Genomic DNA, 14,524 nt, shown 5'->3' with positions numbered 1-14,524 from the left:
GGAATGCAAGCGTTGGAAGCAAAGAAGGACCAGCCGTTGTAACATAGGATGCTGGTTCTAGAAACGCCATCAGAGATCCCAGGATAAAATTTTGCAAAAACAAAGAGTGGTGCGTGTGATGAGTGTGAGCAAGAGTGAGTGAGCGTGATTATGTGAGTGAGCGTGTGTGGTTTGCGTGTATTTGGTGAACCCGAGTGGTGTGCGAGTGTGACCATGACTGTGGGAGTGAGCGCGTGTAGTTTGAGAGCATCTGGTGAATGCGCATGGTGTGTCAGTGTGTGAGCGTACTTGGTGAGCGTGAGTGGTGTGTTGGTGTGACCATGAGGGAATGAGTGTGACGAGTGTGCGGTGAGCGTGTGCGCGAGTTGATGGTGGTGGTGGGGGGGCACTCAGGAGCTCCGGGGTTAGCGCGGGCTGGCAGGGCCCGGGGCGTGGGCAGCAGGCAGTGGGGCGCCCCGGGCGGGGCGCTGGTCCTGGGCGGGGCCCGCGGTCATGTGACGCGTCACGTGGCGTCCGCGGCGGGGGAGGCGGAGCCTGGGCGAACCAGGGGAGCGGCGGCGCTGCTGGAGGGAGGAGGCGCCAGAGCCCCGGCGGCCGCCGCCTCGGCCCTTCGGAGGTGAGGTTCCCCGGGGCGCGCGAGGTGCCGTCGCGGTGGGGGCGCGCTACGGCCGCACTGGGGTGGCCGGCGCCCCACCGCTCCCACCCCAGGCCCCACGGCCGGCGCGCCATGGCGGGGGGGACCCCAGCCGGGGCGCGGGGCGGGGCGGGTGCCGGGCCCTGAGGGACACGGGGCGGGGGCGGGGGGCGCAGGGGGCTCAGGGGTTCGGTCCTGAAGGCCGAGCGACTGCAGTTGCTCCTCACCGCTCGCCTTTTGTCTGAGAAAATGGGGCGAGCGGAGCCGGGGTGCGTGTGAGTGTGTGTGTGTGTGTGTATGTGTGTGTGTGTGTGAGAGAGAGAAAATATCAGGGGGCGTTTGGCTTGGAGCCATTTTCCCCCTTAATTATGGAGCCGGAGAATCCCTTCCAACGGGTTCCCTGGGGAGCCGGGCCGCCGCCTGCTGGCCGCGCGGGGTGCGGGGGGCTCCCTCCCGCCAGGTGCCCCCCTCGAGGCCGGCCTCGCCCCCCGCTGCCGAGCCCGCCAGTGTCTGCAGCGCGGTGCTCAGTCACCTGCCGTGCCAGCTGCAGGCTGCTCCTGCTGTCTGGGCTGCTTCCTGTGGCCGATCGTGGCCACCCGGTACAGCGCCACCCGGCCGCGGACCCTGCCAGCCGGGCACGATGCGAATGCTAAAGTTGGACCTGGCAGGGATGGTTGGGGGCGGGAGGGACACCCAATCTCCCCAGTCCTCCCCCCTAGTGACACCCCTTCAAGGTTGGGAAGGTGAGGGTGATCTGGCACCCTGGAAGGAAATGTGGGTGACACAGCCCTCGCTGGGGACCCAGCGTTCTACCTGCTAGATTGCCGCCGCCGGGATGGCAAAGTCTTCTAACACTTACCCCGTTGGGGATAACCCACTCCCACTCCCTAGGCCGGCTGCCATGGCCCGGAGGGCTCCCACTTGGGGGGGGGGTGTTAGCCTCGTGGAAGGCTGTGAACCAACCCTCCCCATGGGCAGCTTTGTTTTGCAGCATTTGAGGGTAACAGTCTATTTGGGGTCCCTTCCTTTGTGTGTGTTTTCAAGTTTGCAGCTCTCAGTCTGAGTTTAGTTCTCCCTGGCAGCTCCCCGGAGTGATGGCGAGAGGCTAGCCGGGTTTTCAGGCTGTAATGGCCGAGAGGCCACAGGGCACCTTGTCTGTGCCCATACTGCAGCTCACAGAGCGACTGTGCCCAGCCAGACTACTGACTGTTGCCTGGGCAAGCAAGCCAAGCTCTACCCTGAGCAGTGATGGCCACCCTCATGAGGGACTAACAAGTGCTTCCCTTTGTCCCCAGCGCCCCCTCCACCTTTTGTCGCTTGCCTTGGAAAATTTTACCATCCGTCAGGAATAACCAAGTCTAATGTTCGGTGCCTCCGTTTCAAGAGTATATACCTAATTGGTATAGGAGAGTTATTAGTGGCTGTGGATTTCTTTGTAGAATTCTGAAAGCCCTATTTTAGTAAAGGCTGGAAGAGTGTCACTTTTCGTTTTCCCATGGGACAGAAGTGTTGTTGACCTGTGGAATTAGAAGTCAGAGCTAAGAGTCCTATAGGGTGGAGGAGTCAAAAGCCATGACTGCTTCCGGCCTGGGAAATAGTAACAATGTATATTTATGTAGTTGAGAATAGTTGCTTTTTAGAAAAGGTAAGTGTATCTTAGGGAGCTTTCAAGTTTTCTGGTTTACTCTCTTTCTCCCTCAACTCTGGATGGAGATGCTGTTTGAAGCACCCGTCAGGATGGGTGAAGCGGGAAGCCTGTTTGTTGTAAATGGATCGAGCCAAGATGGACGCGAGGTCCCAAGTAAGTGATGGTAGCATAGGACGAGGCTATCTACTCCGGAAAACTGTTAGTCTCGGAAACCCACAGGGGGTCACTATGAGTCAGCATTGACTCAATGACAGTGTATTGATGGCCAAGGATTCTTGGTGGCAGCAGGATTCTCGGTGGCAGCAGTTCGAATGCATTAGTCACTCTTCGAGCTAAAGATGTGACAGTCGGTTTGGGTCAAGATTTACAGCCTTGGAAACACTGTGGGGCCGTGCTGCTCAGTAGAGTCGCTATCAGTCTAGAGGCCACAGATGGTCTCTAGGAGAGGTGGGGAGCCCCAGGCCTTATTTCTGGTTTTTGAGGCCCCACAGTGGAAAGTAAAGCGATCGATAGGTGTCTGCATCGTGGTAGAGTTGACTGGTCACTGAGCATTTGAACTCCTGGATGTTCCAGCGTCTACTCTGAGAAGATAAGCCAGGTGAGACTGTCTTCATTTGGTCATCCGCCTGCACAGCATCGCAGAGGTTCTCCCCACACCGCCAAGGTGCCTAATTATTAACGTGCTAGTGTGCCTAACGTCCTGTGTTCCTTGTGGGGGCTGGGGGAGGCGGAGAAGGACTGAAAGTGGAGGGGAGGGGCCTGATGTGCCTGTTTGTCCCACCAACAACCGAACTGACTCCTAACCACCCCACAGGCCACAGTAGAACCGCCAGAGTTCCCGAAACTGTCAATCTTCACAGAAGCCAGTCGTTTCATTTTAACTTTTCCGGGCAACCTGTGGTGGTCAGCGTCTCTCCCGCCTTCCAGCTAACAGCCCACTGCTGATCCCATAGCGCCCCCCAGGGCTCCTGCTGTGGGTCTAGTACATCAGGAGGCCGACCAGAACCTCTGTCTCAAGATGCTTTCATGTCGTTACTTACACCAGTACCTGTTCAGGGTTGCAGGGTATTCTCAATCTTACCAAAACCCTTTTAGAAGTGATGCATCCGCTCGCGAAAATGGCGGAGGCTACTCAGGAATGTGACATTCAAATGTCCTATATCGTTTCCATTGCCTGCGGTGATGTTCACTCAGGTACCTCGTTCTAAGTGAGAGATGTTCACGTGGTGCCTTCTGATGGCCAGTAGCTCTCACTGGCAATGAAATGTCTTTCATGAAAACATCTGCTGCTGCCGCGTCCAGGCCAAGCCTGAGTGAGTGACCCTGTAGGGACAGAGTTGGACTACCTCACCAGGTTTCCAGGGCCCTCGAGCTCTGGTGGCGTAGTGGTGATTCTTTGGGCAGCTAACTGCAAGGTTGGCAGTTCAAAATCACCACCCGAGAAAGGCTGGGCTTTCAGCTCCTATACAGAGGCACAGTCTAGTAAACTCACAGGGACAGTTGAACCCTGCCCTATAGGATTGTCGCGAGTCCAAATTGACTCGCTGGCAGTGAATTTGAGTCCTTATGGAAGCCGGCTGCCACATGTTCTCCCTGGGATTTCAGTTAGCAGCCAAGCTCACCAACATGTGGTGTCCTCATGGGATTAAAAGAAGGGAAAGCCAGCGAATTGTTACTTATCAAGTAAGCGTCCCCCACACCCTCAGGGGACGTAAAAGTCATGTGCACAGGTCCTGTCCCTTTCTTTCCATGTGGGGCAGGGAGGGGGAACACTTACAGGTCTTCCTGAACTTTTCCAATGATGCGGACGATGTTTTTGTTTTCCAGCTGAATGGTGTTAGGGTGGTAAGTATTGCTTTATGCCACAGTATATTTTAAAATCACAATGGGAATTAGCGGTAAATAGTGATCTACTCTAACGTGAGCCAAGGAAGTAGAAAAGAGTTGACAGTAGATCTTAACAACATAGATGAAGTCTGCACAGTAAAAGATTTAAACCTTGGGTTGCTCGCTGCAAGGTCGATGGTTCAAACACGGCAGCTGTTCCACAGGAACAAAATGAGCCATCTGCTCCTATGAAGATTTACAGCCTCGGGGACTCTGGATCGGGTTGCCATGAGTGAAAATTCACCCACTGGCGGTGGCTTATCTGGCGGATAGTAAATTGCACGAACACCAAAGATCAATGAAGGAAGGAAGAAATAGATGCAAAGTACGTATGGGACATCTCGATCGCTACAGAGCTCAAAAAATCAATTAAAAATAAAAAAAAGAAGTCCTCATTGGAGAAACATGGATTAGGACATGAATGGATCTTTTTCCTGTAAGAGGATCTCTTGTTATTTAGCTTTTTACCTTGGAAAATGTTCCTTTAAAGAGTGGCACGGCTCTTGTCGTGAAGCAGTGCATCTGCCACCTACCTTGAGCATAGCCAATCCTGTATTGGCCAGCACTTCCCTGGGCTCATAGTGGGGCAAATCAAGCCGCCACGTAGGTTTTTATAAAAAATTATTTTATTGGGGGTTCTTAACAACTCATCACAATCCATACATATATCCATTGTGTCAAACACATCTGCACGCATGTTGTCATCATCCTTTTAAAACATTTCTTTCTACTTGAACCCATGCCATTAACTCCTCATTTTTTGTTTGTTTTAATAGTTTTATGAGCACTTTATCCACATGTCATGCAATTAAATAATTCGGTCATATCAAGAAGAGTTGTACAATTGTCATCATATTCAACTCTAGAACATTTTCTTCCTTAGAGTCATTTAAAATTTTTTTATTGGGGTCTTATACAACTCATCACAATCCATACATACATCCACTGTGTCAAGCACATTTGTACATTTGTTGCCATCATCATTCTCAAAACATCTTCTTTCTACTTGAGCCCTTGGTATCAGTTAATCCCTCCCCCCCTCTCACCCTCCCTTCCTCAGGAACCCTTGATAATTTATAAATTATATTTTCAGCTCCTCATTTTTTCCCTACGTCCCCCACTTTCCTTCCCCCATGTTCTCTTGATAATTTATAAATTATTATTTTTTTATGTCAATACCAGCTACTGTCTCCTTTCACCCACCTTTCTGCTGTCTGTCCACTTAGGAGGGGGCCATACGTTGATTATTGATCATTGTGATTGATTCTCCCTTACTACCCCTCCTTACCCTCCTAGTATCGCTGCTCACCTTATTGGTCCTGAGGGGCTTATCTGTTCCAATTACCTGTGTTTCGAGCGCATATTCATACCAGTATACATGTTCTGGTCTAGCCAGGTTTCTAAGAATTAGGGTCATGGTGGCGGGTGGGGAGGAAGCATTAAAGAACTAGAGGAAGGTTGTATGTTTCCTTGGAGCTATATTGCACCCAGACTGGCTCTTCTCTTAATTATAGTTTTAGCTGTATATAATTTTAAAATTTGTACATATAGTTTTAGCTGTAAATCTCTACACTTCTGTTTCTAGAAGAACAAGATTCCTTTAACAACAGCAACACACAAGCTGCAGCGCAGTCCTGGGTGGAGCCACAGTGTCAGGTCCTTGACTACTTACGAGGAGGGTGAAGAGTGGTAGTGGGGTGGGGGGTGGCCTGGGAAGAAAGGCCTGCAGGGTCTTGTGTTGCTTGGAATCGTGACTGCAGCTGATTGCCAGGGCTTTTCTCTGTAGACGCAGTGGGCTGAGTTAGAAGCACTAACCTTTAGGTTTACTGTCAAGTGCTTAACTCCCCTGCTACCAGGAAGCTTCGGTTTTGGGCACAGAAAGCAGGCTCAGGGTGGCTTCTCCACCCCTTCCTCACCTGCTGCCACCGCTGTGATTCAGACTTCGCAGCCCTGCAGGACAGAGTAGAACCCCTCCTCAGGTTTCCGAGTTCCAATCACCTTTGTCTCTTGGAGCAGCTGCTCAGGCTGAATCAGAGGCCTGGTGGCCAGCAGCCTGAGGCGTCACCCTCCGCACCGCCAGGGTGCGTTGGCACACCCCTCATGATCTTTAATGGCTTCCTTGCTTTCTGGTGTGATGTCGCAGGCTCATCTTGTGCACCACCTGTTCCGGGTCAGGATACAGAACAGATCATTTTTAGAAGGAAAAATTGAAATGACAATAAATATATTAAAATACTCAATGATAGTAGCCATGAAAGAAATTAAAAGCAAAAAGAAGACACCCTTTGTAGGTATTATATTGGCAATATCATTTTGACCTCAGTGGATGTGAAAGGCCTTCCTTCCGTATTATAGTGACTCCCCCTCCCCCTCCTCCCGTCGCCTTCATTCTGGACCTCTCCCAGTTTGGACTGGGCATGAGGAGGAAGGCACTTCTGGGTGCTGGTGAGGGTGCGGGGGAATGGACACTCTTACATGCACTCATTGCAGTGGGAATTGACCACTTACCTGAGAGACGGCTGCTGTCCTGTGTGAGAAGTGCGAAATGTGCAGAGGCTTTGACTCAGTCCACAGTCCCGGCGGCGTTGTGAGTTAGTTGTTGCTGCCCGCAGGTGACAACCATAAGTCACCTATGAGAGAAAGAGGGGGCGGTCTGCTCCCTGAAAGTTAGTCTTGAAGACCCACAGGGGCAGTTCTGCTCTGCCTTCTGGGTGGCTGTGAGTTACAGTAGGCTCCATGGCAGTGACTTGAGTTCACAATTAGGAATGTGGACAATTAGGAATTATTTCCTAAAGAAATAATAGGAAAAGTTAGCAGAGATGTGCACATACATAAAAATATCCTAGGAATTGATAAAATACCGTAGTTTTTGGTACTTTACCATTACAAAATGCCATTGAAAAATAACTGTGAATCTATAGTGACCAGTCTAGATAAAAGGGATGATACGTTCTCAGAGTGGTAGATACATCATTGAGAAGTTGCATGTCGCTCTTGTCCAGTTGTTTCCCATTCTCCCCGCCATGCTGCCAGGTCCTGTGCCATCCCAGTGATAGGGCATGGATTGGACCAGGGCATCCATAGGTCTTTTATCGGCAGATGTTTGGAAGTAGCTCCCCAGGTCTTCCTTTCTAGTCTGACTTGGTCTGGAAGCTCTGTTCGAGGAGCTGAGCATCACACCAACACACAAGCCTCTGCTGACAGACAGGTAGGTGGTAGCAGCACATGAGACACATTGACGGGAGATACACATAGATCTTCCTGGAAAGCAAGAAGTCTACCGAGGAGTTGCCACTGCCCCAGAAATAGTAGAGGGTCAGCAGTTGCTCAACTGCAAGGCTTTGGCAAGGCCAAGAATCAGGCCTGCTGGGAGGATCCCTCCCATAGGTCTCAAGGTCTCATGGTCTCAAAGACTCTGGACTACCTACCGCCTTTCCTCCTCGATGGTAAGATTCAGATTGTGTGGAAAGAGACCACGGTCGACTTAGCCTGGGTGCTCTGTCCACCGTTCGTGTATGTTGGGTGGGTGATAACTCTCAGTTTGTAGCCCCCAAAGACCCTGTAGGCACCCCAATGGCATAGTGCTAGTGCGTTGGGCTGCTAACCACAAAAGGTCAGCATCTCGGACTCACTATCTGCCCGGAGGGAGAAGGACAAGGCTTTCTACTCCTATGAAGAGGGACCATCTGGGAAACCTACAGGGCAGTTCTGCCCTACAGGCTCGCTGTGAGTCCGAATGGCCTCAGTGGCCGTGTGGAAGGGTGGAGTCATTCTCCAGAGGAGAGCTGGGGTGATGTTAACAGAAGGGGTCAAGGCATTCCAGGGAGACAGGACAGGGGACTAGACGCCTGTCACATATTGAGCTAAATAAATTCTTTAGTCAGAAACGGTGAATTAAGGTGGCCAGGCCACGTCGCCATCAATTACTGCCACAAGCTCTGAGGAGCTGGGCCTTTCTGAACTTAGGATCCATCTCATCTGGACATTTTAGAATGTCCTCCCAGTGGGTCCAGTCCATTTGGTGCCTGGCTGTCACAGAGAGGACTGGTTTAACATGGAAGTTCTGTGTTACCCATGGATTTAAAATGTTTATGCTACTTTCCCCTAGTAAAGGGTATGGTGGCATGGTGGTTATGTGTTGGGCTGCTACCTACAAGATCAGCTGTTCAAAACCACCAGCCACTCAGTGAGAGAAAGACGGACTTTCTACCACTGCGAAGAGTTACAGCGTTGCAAACCCACTGGGGCAGTTCTAGCCTGTCCTCCAGGGTCGTTGTGTGTCGGCCGGCATCAACTCACTGGCAGTGGGTTTTGCTTCTTCCTGTAAGTGTGGTTAATAAGGACTGGGTATATTTTTCTGATCGTGCTAAGTAGGAGCCACGGCCTCTGTCTTGGTGCAGAGCCCAGGTGACTGTATCTGGAGCGAAGAGGCCGTTGAAGAACAGACCTGGAGCGAGTACAACGGTGTGCTTGGTTGGGACAGACAGGAAATGATTCTGGGGGGCGTGGCACAGGCAGGGTGCTGTGCCAGGAGTAGAAACGTACTTGATCATCTTTCACACTGTTAATGTTTTTAATCAAAAGCATCATTGGAGTCAAAATGAATGAATGTGAAGCACTTAGAGAAAGATCACACACTCTCCAATTGCAGATGTTCGTTTCTCACAAAGACTCAATTTGGACCCTAATGGAGGTGAAATGACTGGGTGTCATGTAGTCAACAGCCTCATGCTGCTAGGATCATGGGTGCCCTTCTTTCTCTTGGTGGTCTTCACACTTGGGCCTCCCCTGCTTTGGAGCGGGTGTAACAGAGCCACTGGCTCCGAGTGGGTGTGGTGTCGGCTCTGTGGAAGCCCGGCCAAGGCTAAGAACTTGGCCCTTTAATGAATGTATGTGTATATCGTGTGTGTGTGTGTGTGTTTATTTTTTTCAGGAAAGACATCAGTTTTCACTTTGAAGTTTCAGCTATTGTTAGGAAGACTATCTGCTCTCAATGTTTCTGAATTTCACTGGAGTCTGTGTGTGTGTGTGTGTGTGTGTGTGTGTGTGTGTGTGTGAACACTTTCATTGGGGTGGGGGTGACACATTTTGTTTCCTAATATTAGTTGTTGCAGCAGCCCCCTCCCTCCCTCCCTCTCCCCCCACCCTTGACTGCCTGTGGCCATCTTCCCTATTTTCTGAAGTGTGTTGTTGTTGGGCAGGGCTGCTCTTCTTTCCGTCTTGGGGGGTTGATGGTTTTGATTGTTCTCAGCAGTGTGTTCCCGGCAGCGGTGTGGTGGTCACTTTCTACCCAGCCCTCTGTGGTCCAGTCATTTCCAACTCATAGCAGCCTGACAGCACAGAAAGGGTTTCTGAGTCGGGCAGTCTGGGCAGCAGACAGCCTCGTCTTCTCCAGGGGAGCGGCTGCATCACCAACTGCCTTGCAGTGAGCAGCCCCGTGTTTAACTCACTGCTCCATCGGACTATCTGTTGCTTGGCTGAATGTGACCTGAGGGACTAGCTTCTGTTTCAGGTGTGAAGGGTGTCTAAGGGCCGTCAAGTCTCAGGGCTTCCCCTCTCTCTCTCAGACCAGTATATGGTCTTTTTTTATGATTTTGACTTTTGCTTTACACCGCCCCTGTCATGCCACACCCCCTTTATTCTGTCCTGGACTTGCTACTGAGATCCCAGTTGGAGCAGTCAGTGATGAAAGCTGGATGCTACGCTACCTACTTCTGCCGGCCTCCGTGTCGGTGTGTTGCGCTTTCTGTTGATGTTCCTCTTGGCTCTATCTGGGAAAAGTCCCGGCATTGTCTCGTACATGGTCACTTACAAGCTTGTGAGACACACCCGGACAGGATTCCGAACATTGTCTTAAGGATGATACCATGCCCATTGACCTAAATGTCCCCCCAACCCTCCACCCTGGTGATGGGCTCCCTCAAGGTGTTTGGGGATGGCTAAGAAGTTTACATAGTTCTGCCCCGTTTGCTGTACCATGTACTTCCATGTTCCACTCCACCTGTGTAGCTCGTAAACGGTTGCTGGTTGTCATGGTTACCACAGGACCCTGTCCAGTGTCTTCCTCTGCCTTGGTCACAGTGGGTGGAACCCCTTTCCCCACTTATTTGTATGTTGCTTTTTCCTTCGCCCAAGTGCAGATGTGTCTACTCTTTACTCTAGTGAGTGACTTTCTCTTGTAACCATCCAAAAATGTTTCTTTCTATGCATCTCCCTTTTCTTGACTCTTACCATGGTGGCCTCTGTCACAATAGTAACTTTGTGTGATGCACTGACGCCACTCGGCTCGCCAACCTCCAGATTCTTCCGTGCTGGGAGATGCTTCGTGGAGCCACCGTGGGCCTCTAGTGTTGTGCGCGCGCCAGTCTGCCCATCTGTCCACGGATTAGTAGGTGCTCAGTCGTCTCTGCCTCTCTGCTGTTGTCAGTAGTGCTGTGAGGAACATTCTCAGAAAGCCCCACTGCCGGCAAGTGCATGCTGACTCAGAGTGACCCAGTAGGACAGGGAGCACGGCCCCAGTGGGTTTCCGAGACTGTAACTCTTTCCCGGAGTTGAAAGGCCCGTCTTTGTCCCACGGAACAGCTGGTGGTTTTGAACTGCCGACCTTGCAGTTAGCAGCCCAACATGTAACCACTACACCACCAGGGCTGTGCGCGTGTCTGTCCTTCTTCCACTTGAATCTTGTAGGGAGCCATCACCGGCTGGAGAACTTTTCCATCCTCCTTCTATGACTTTCTCGTCGGTGACAAAGGGGAACCAGACTCACTGCCTTCCAGCCGTTTCTGACTGATAGCGGTCCTGTGATGCAGGACCGAACTGCCCCGTGGGTTTCCAAGACTGTCACTCTTCATAGGAGCAGCTGTTTTCCCTCTGAACAGCTGGTGGTTCCAAACTGCTCACCTGGTGGTTGGCAGCCCAGAGCGTAACCACTGCGCCACCAGGACTCCTTGACAAAAGGAAAGGCAGTTGAAACTCCTGATTTATTGGTGTTGGAGACAGGTGTGTGTGTATGTGTCTTACTCTGAATCGCTCGCAAGGGAACTTGAGTCCTGGGTAGAAATCTTACCTTTCAGCTGACTGCCCTCGAGTCAGTGCTGCAATCCCTTTCAGTGCTGTGCTGTTCCAACAGCCCCCCACCCCCATTGTGCCTTCTTCTCATTACAAAGAATGTATGCTGCCTTTCTGTCACTGTCACTGTCACGGATCCACCCAGACCAAACTCAATGCCACTGAGCTGCTACTGATACCCAACAGTAGTGTCCGAGGCCCTCGGAGGAGGGCAAGCCCACTTTCTCGAGCCCAGAGTGGCTCAGAGGGCATGTTCCTTCATGCTGACGATGTCCAGGATTCTCTGCGCACCAGATCACGTGCTCAAGCTTCACAGGGCCCTCTTAGCCATCGAAGCCAAAGGACAAATCCAGCCCCAAGGGTTCAAGTATAAAAACCTGCGATCGAAGACACAAGGCGGGGCCGTGCTTATGAAACCGAGGCCAGAGCTTCTGTTTTCAGTTAGCTGGAGTTGCTCTTTAGAACTGGTGAGGAATTCAGAAAGTTCAGCTGCAGTGCTGACATATGCCGGGGCAGAGACGATTGCTTTCAGACCCTGCTGCTTGGATTCACCGTGACTGAGAAAAACACGTGTTTGGAGGGTGATGGGGCTAGCCCGCTGTGGGACTGGTTAAAATTCTGGTCACATTGAGCGTGACCTCGAAATTTCATTTCTCTCCTTGTCATCTTTCCCTATGACATGAGAACCCCTCTCGTGCCTCAACAGGTAGGGAACTTACTTCTCAGGATTAATTTTCCAGTACCTGAATAACGAGATGCATTTTGTAGTACCTGGAACACTTGGAATATAACATAAACGGCACCGGATGCGAGACAGCAAGCTCACAGTTTGCTTCTCGCGTACTCCAGGAAGATGGTTTTTACGGCAGAAGCGAGTGTAAAAGCAGCACATGGGGGTTTGGTGTCTGTGTACGGTGTTGGGTCTCAGGGACTCCAGTATTGGTGTGCTGCCCTGAATCCACATGCTCCAGCTTACCTCTGTGGCTCTGTGTCTGGGCTCCACCTTGTGTCTGTCTCCCTCTTCCTTGCCCTTCTAATGGTAGTGCCATCTGGGCCGCCACCATTGGAGAGAGCCCAGTGCTGCCATAGGAAACCGCGGGTTGTTGACCTCCTCAGACTCAGCGGGTTACGGCCCCCTTCACGTTCGCTAAGCCCCACCACACACTCCCTGACGAGACGAGACGAGACGCACATGTGGCCGGTCTCATAGCTCTGTGGACCAGATGTAACATTTCTGATGCATGAAAACAAATGCGGTTTTGGAAGATGGTGTGGTGGTGTAGAAAGCAGTCAACCACAGTGAACGAGGCCGGGGTTGTTTGTACCTTGCTGAGCAGGGACTGTTTGTACCTTGCTGAGCAGGACCTGTGCTGGAGAAATGAAACTCGGCGTGTGTCGCGCCCGGCTCAGCTGCAAAGACTCTTCTTTACAGATAAGCATGGAAGCCATCCTGCTGCTAAGGTGTGTCACATCAGCATTCCATAGATGTTGAGCAGTGTGTGGGTTGTAAGAGAGCTAAACACGTCTCAAGGCTGTCTGCGGGTCACAAGGAGTGCCGTAGTTGTACTCTGAAGAACCTTGGTCCCTCACCAGGAGCCCTTGTGGTATTGTGGTTAAGTGCTGGCCTGTGAGCCGAGAGCTCGGTGGTTTGGACCCACCAGCTCTTCTGGGGGAGAAGGATGTGGCCGTCTGCTTCGGAAAGGTTACCCTCTTGGAATCGCTAGTGGGCTGGTCTGCCCTGTTCTCCAGGGCCCTAAGGAGTAGGGATTGACTGGACAGCAATGAGGTGGGTGGTCCATCCTGTTGTGTTTTGCAAATAACTGATCTCCTGGGCCCGACTGAGGGCCAGGTGACCCAGAGTCTCATTGGCTGTCCTTCCCCAAGCTTAGATGTTGCCCGGCTTTCTCCTTTCATGGACGACAGAAAGATGGTGCCTGTGTAGCTTTGGGAGGTGATCTGTCTCTGCTCAGCCCAGGAGACAGCCGGAGCTGGATTTGAGAGCCCTGGTGGCCTAGTGGTCTAACGCTCTGGGCTGCCAGCCACAGGGAAGCAATTCAGAGGCACCAGCCACTCCGAGGGAGAAGGATGAGGCTTTCTAGGCCATACAGAGCCAGTCTCGGGAAACCCACAGAGGGAGTTCTGTCCTGGCTGCAGGGCTGCTGTGAGCAGCAGCGACTCCATGGCTAAGCATTGTCACGTGACAGAAACACGTCCAGGGGGTGGAATTTCAGCCACTCACTCCAGCTTTTCCCTGTAGGCAGTTGGCACTCCTTGGCCTGTAACGACTAGCGCAGATGTGTTGAGGTGAAGCTCCTTGGGCACTGGCAGGCAGGACCTTGGCCCCCAAAGCAACATGCGAAGGAGGCGCACCTCAGTGTCTGGGTCCGTCCAGGAAGCTCCAGTTTCCGGCCCTCCTTCCGCTTCCTCTGGTGTCTGCCTGCCCTTTACTCTTACCGCCCAGCGTTATTTTGAGATGCCAACTATGTTACAGGGAATGCCAGGTAAGTAGGACACGAGATTTGTCTAAGGATGTGGAACAAGCGATTCATGCAGGCTTCCAACCTCCAGCTACTGAGTTTTCAGTGCCGAGGTTTCATTGCTGTCACCCCCTGTCCTAGGCACCCCACCTTGTGTTGTGTCATGTGTGAGACCCTCCATTCTTAGGATGCTATAATACAAAGTGTGTGTCTGTGGGGACGTCTCCAACAAAGGGTGCCCCCTTTTCTTTGGCTTCGATCCCCTCTGAAGTTGAAAACGCACAGGCCCTTCCTTCCCCGAATGACTAAGATGGTTGCGTCTCATCCAGCCAGGCGACACGCCCGGACTTCATTTCAAAAGGCACCTTTGCTTTGGAGATGCGATATACTGGAGATCCAGGTCAAAGGGGCTCCCAGTGGGAGGGGCTGCTCACCCTCACCTGTGGCTCATGCTTCACCAGCATCTCCTCTGCCTGTCAGATTGGCTGGCGCTGACATCCAGGGTCTTTGCCCAGCATGGGCTTTTCCTCAGGACGCCGCTTTCTGGTTTGACCAGGTGATTGCTGTGTGTTCCAACTGGTTAAGCGCCGTGGACTGCAGCCATGAAGAAGGAAAGACTAACCAGTGGTGTGGTTAGGCGAGGTAGCAGATGGAAGCGATAATAAGCCTTTGGTCGGGACCCCCTGTGGGCACATGGTTAATGTGCTTGGCTGATGTGCTAGTGGAGGTTCGTGTCCCTCCAGAAGAGGTGTGGAAGGAAGACCTGGCCATCGATGTCTGAAAAAGCAGCCACTGAAAGCCCTGTGGAGG

At 52.0% G+C, this 14,524-nt stretch overlaps 1 protein-coding gene across 4 annotated transcripts in view; it reads left to right on the top strand.

Moving 5' to 3' along the window:
- Nucleotides 1-515: 515 nt before the first annotated feature.
- The window catches only part of TULP4 (TUB like protein 4), a 154,097-nt gene continuing 140,088 nt past the window's right edge, over nucleotides 516-14,524 (top strand). For all 4 annotated transcript variants that reach the window (XM_075554315.1, XM_075554314.1, XM_075554313.1 and 1 more), the window contains exon 1: nucleotides 516-616. The gene's annotated coding sequence lies outside the window, so the exon portion shown is untranslated. The remainder of the gene's footprint in view (nucleotides 617-14,524) is intronic.

The sequence above is a fragment of the Tenrec ecaudatus genome, chromosome 7 (genome assembly GCF_050624435.1).
Source record: "Tenrec ecaudatus isolate mTenEca1 chromosome 7, mTenEca1.hap1, whole genome shotgun sequence".
Taxonomy (NCBI): Eukaryota; Metazoa; Chordata; class Mammalia; order Afrosoricida; family Tenrecidae; genus Tenrec; species Tenrec ecaudatus.
Note: the sequence above shows the minus strand (reverse complement) of the source record. Positions and strands in the feature narration are given on the sequence as shown.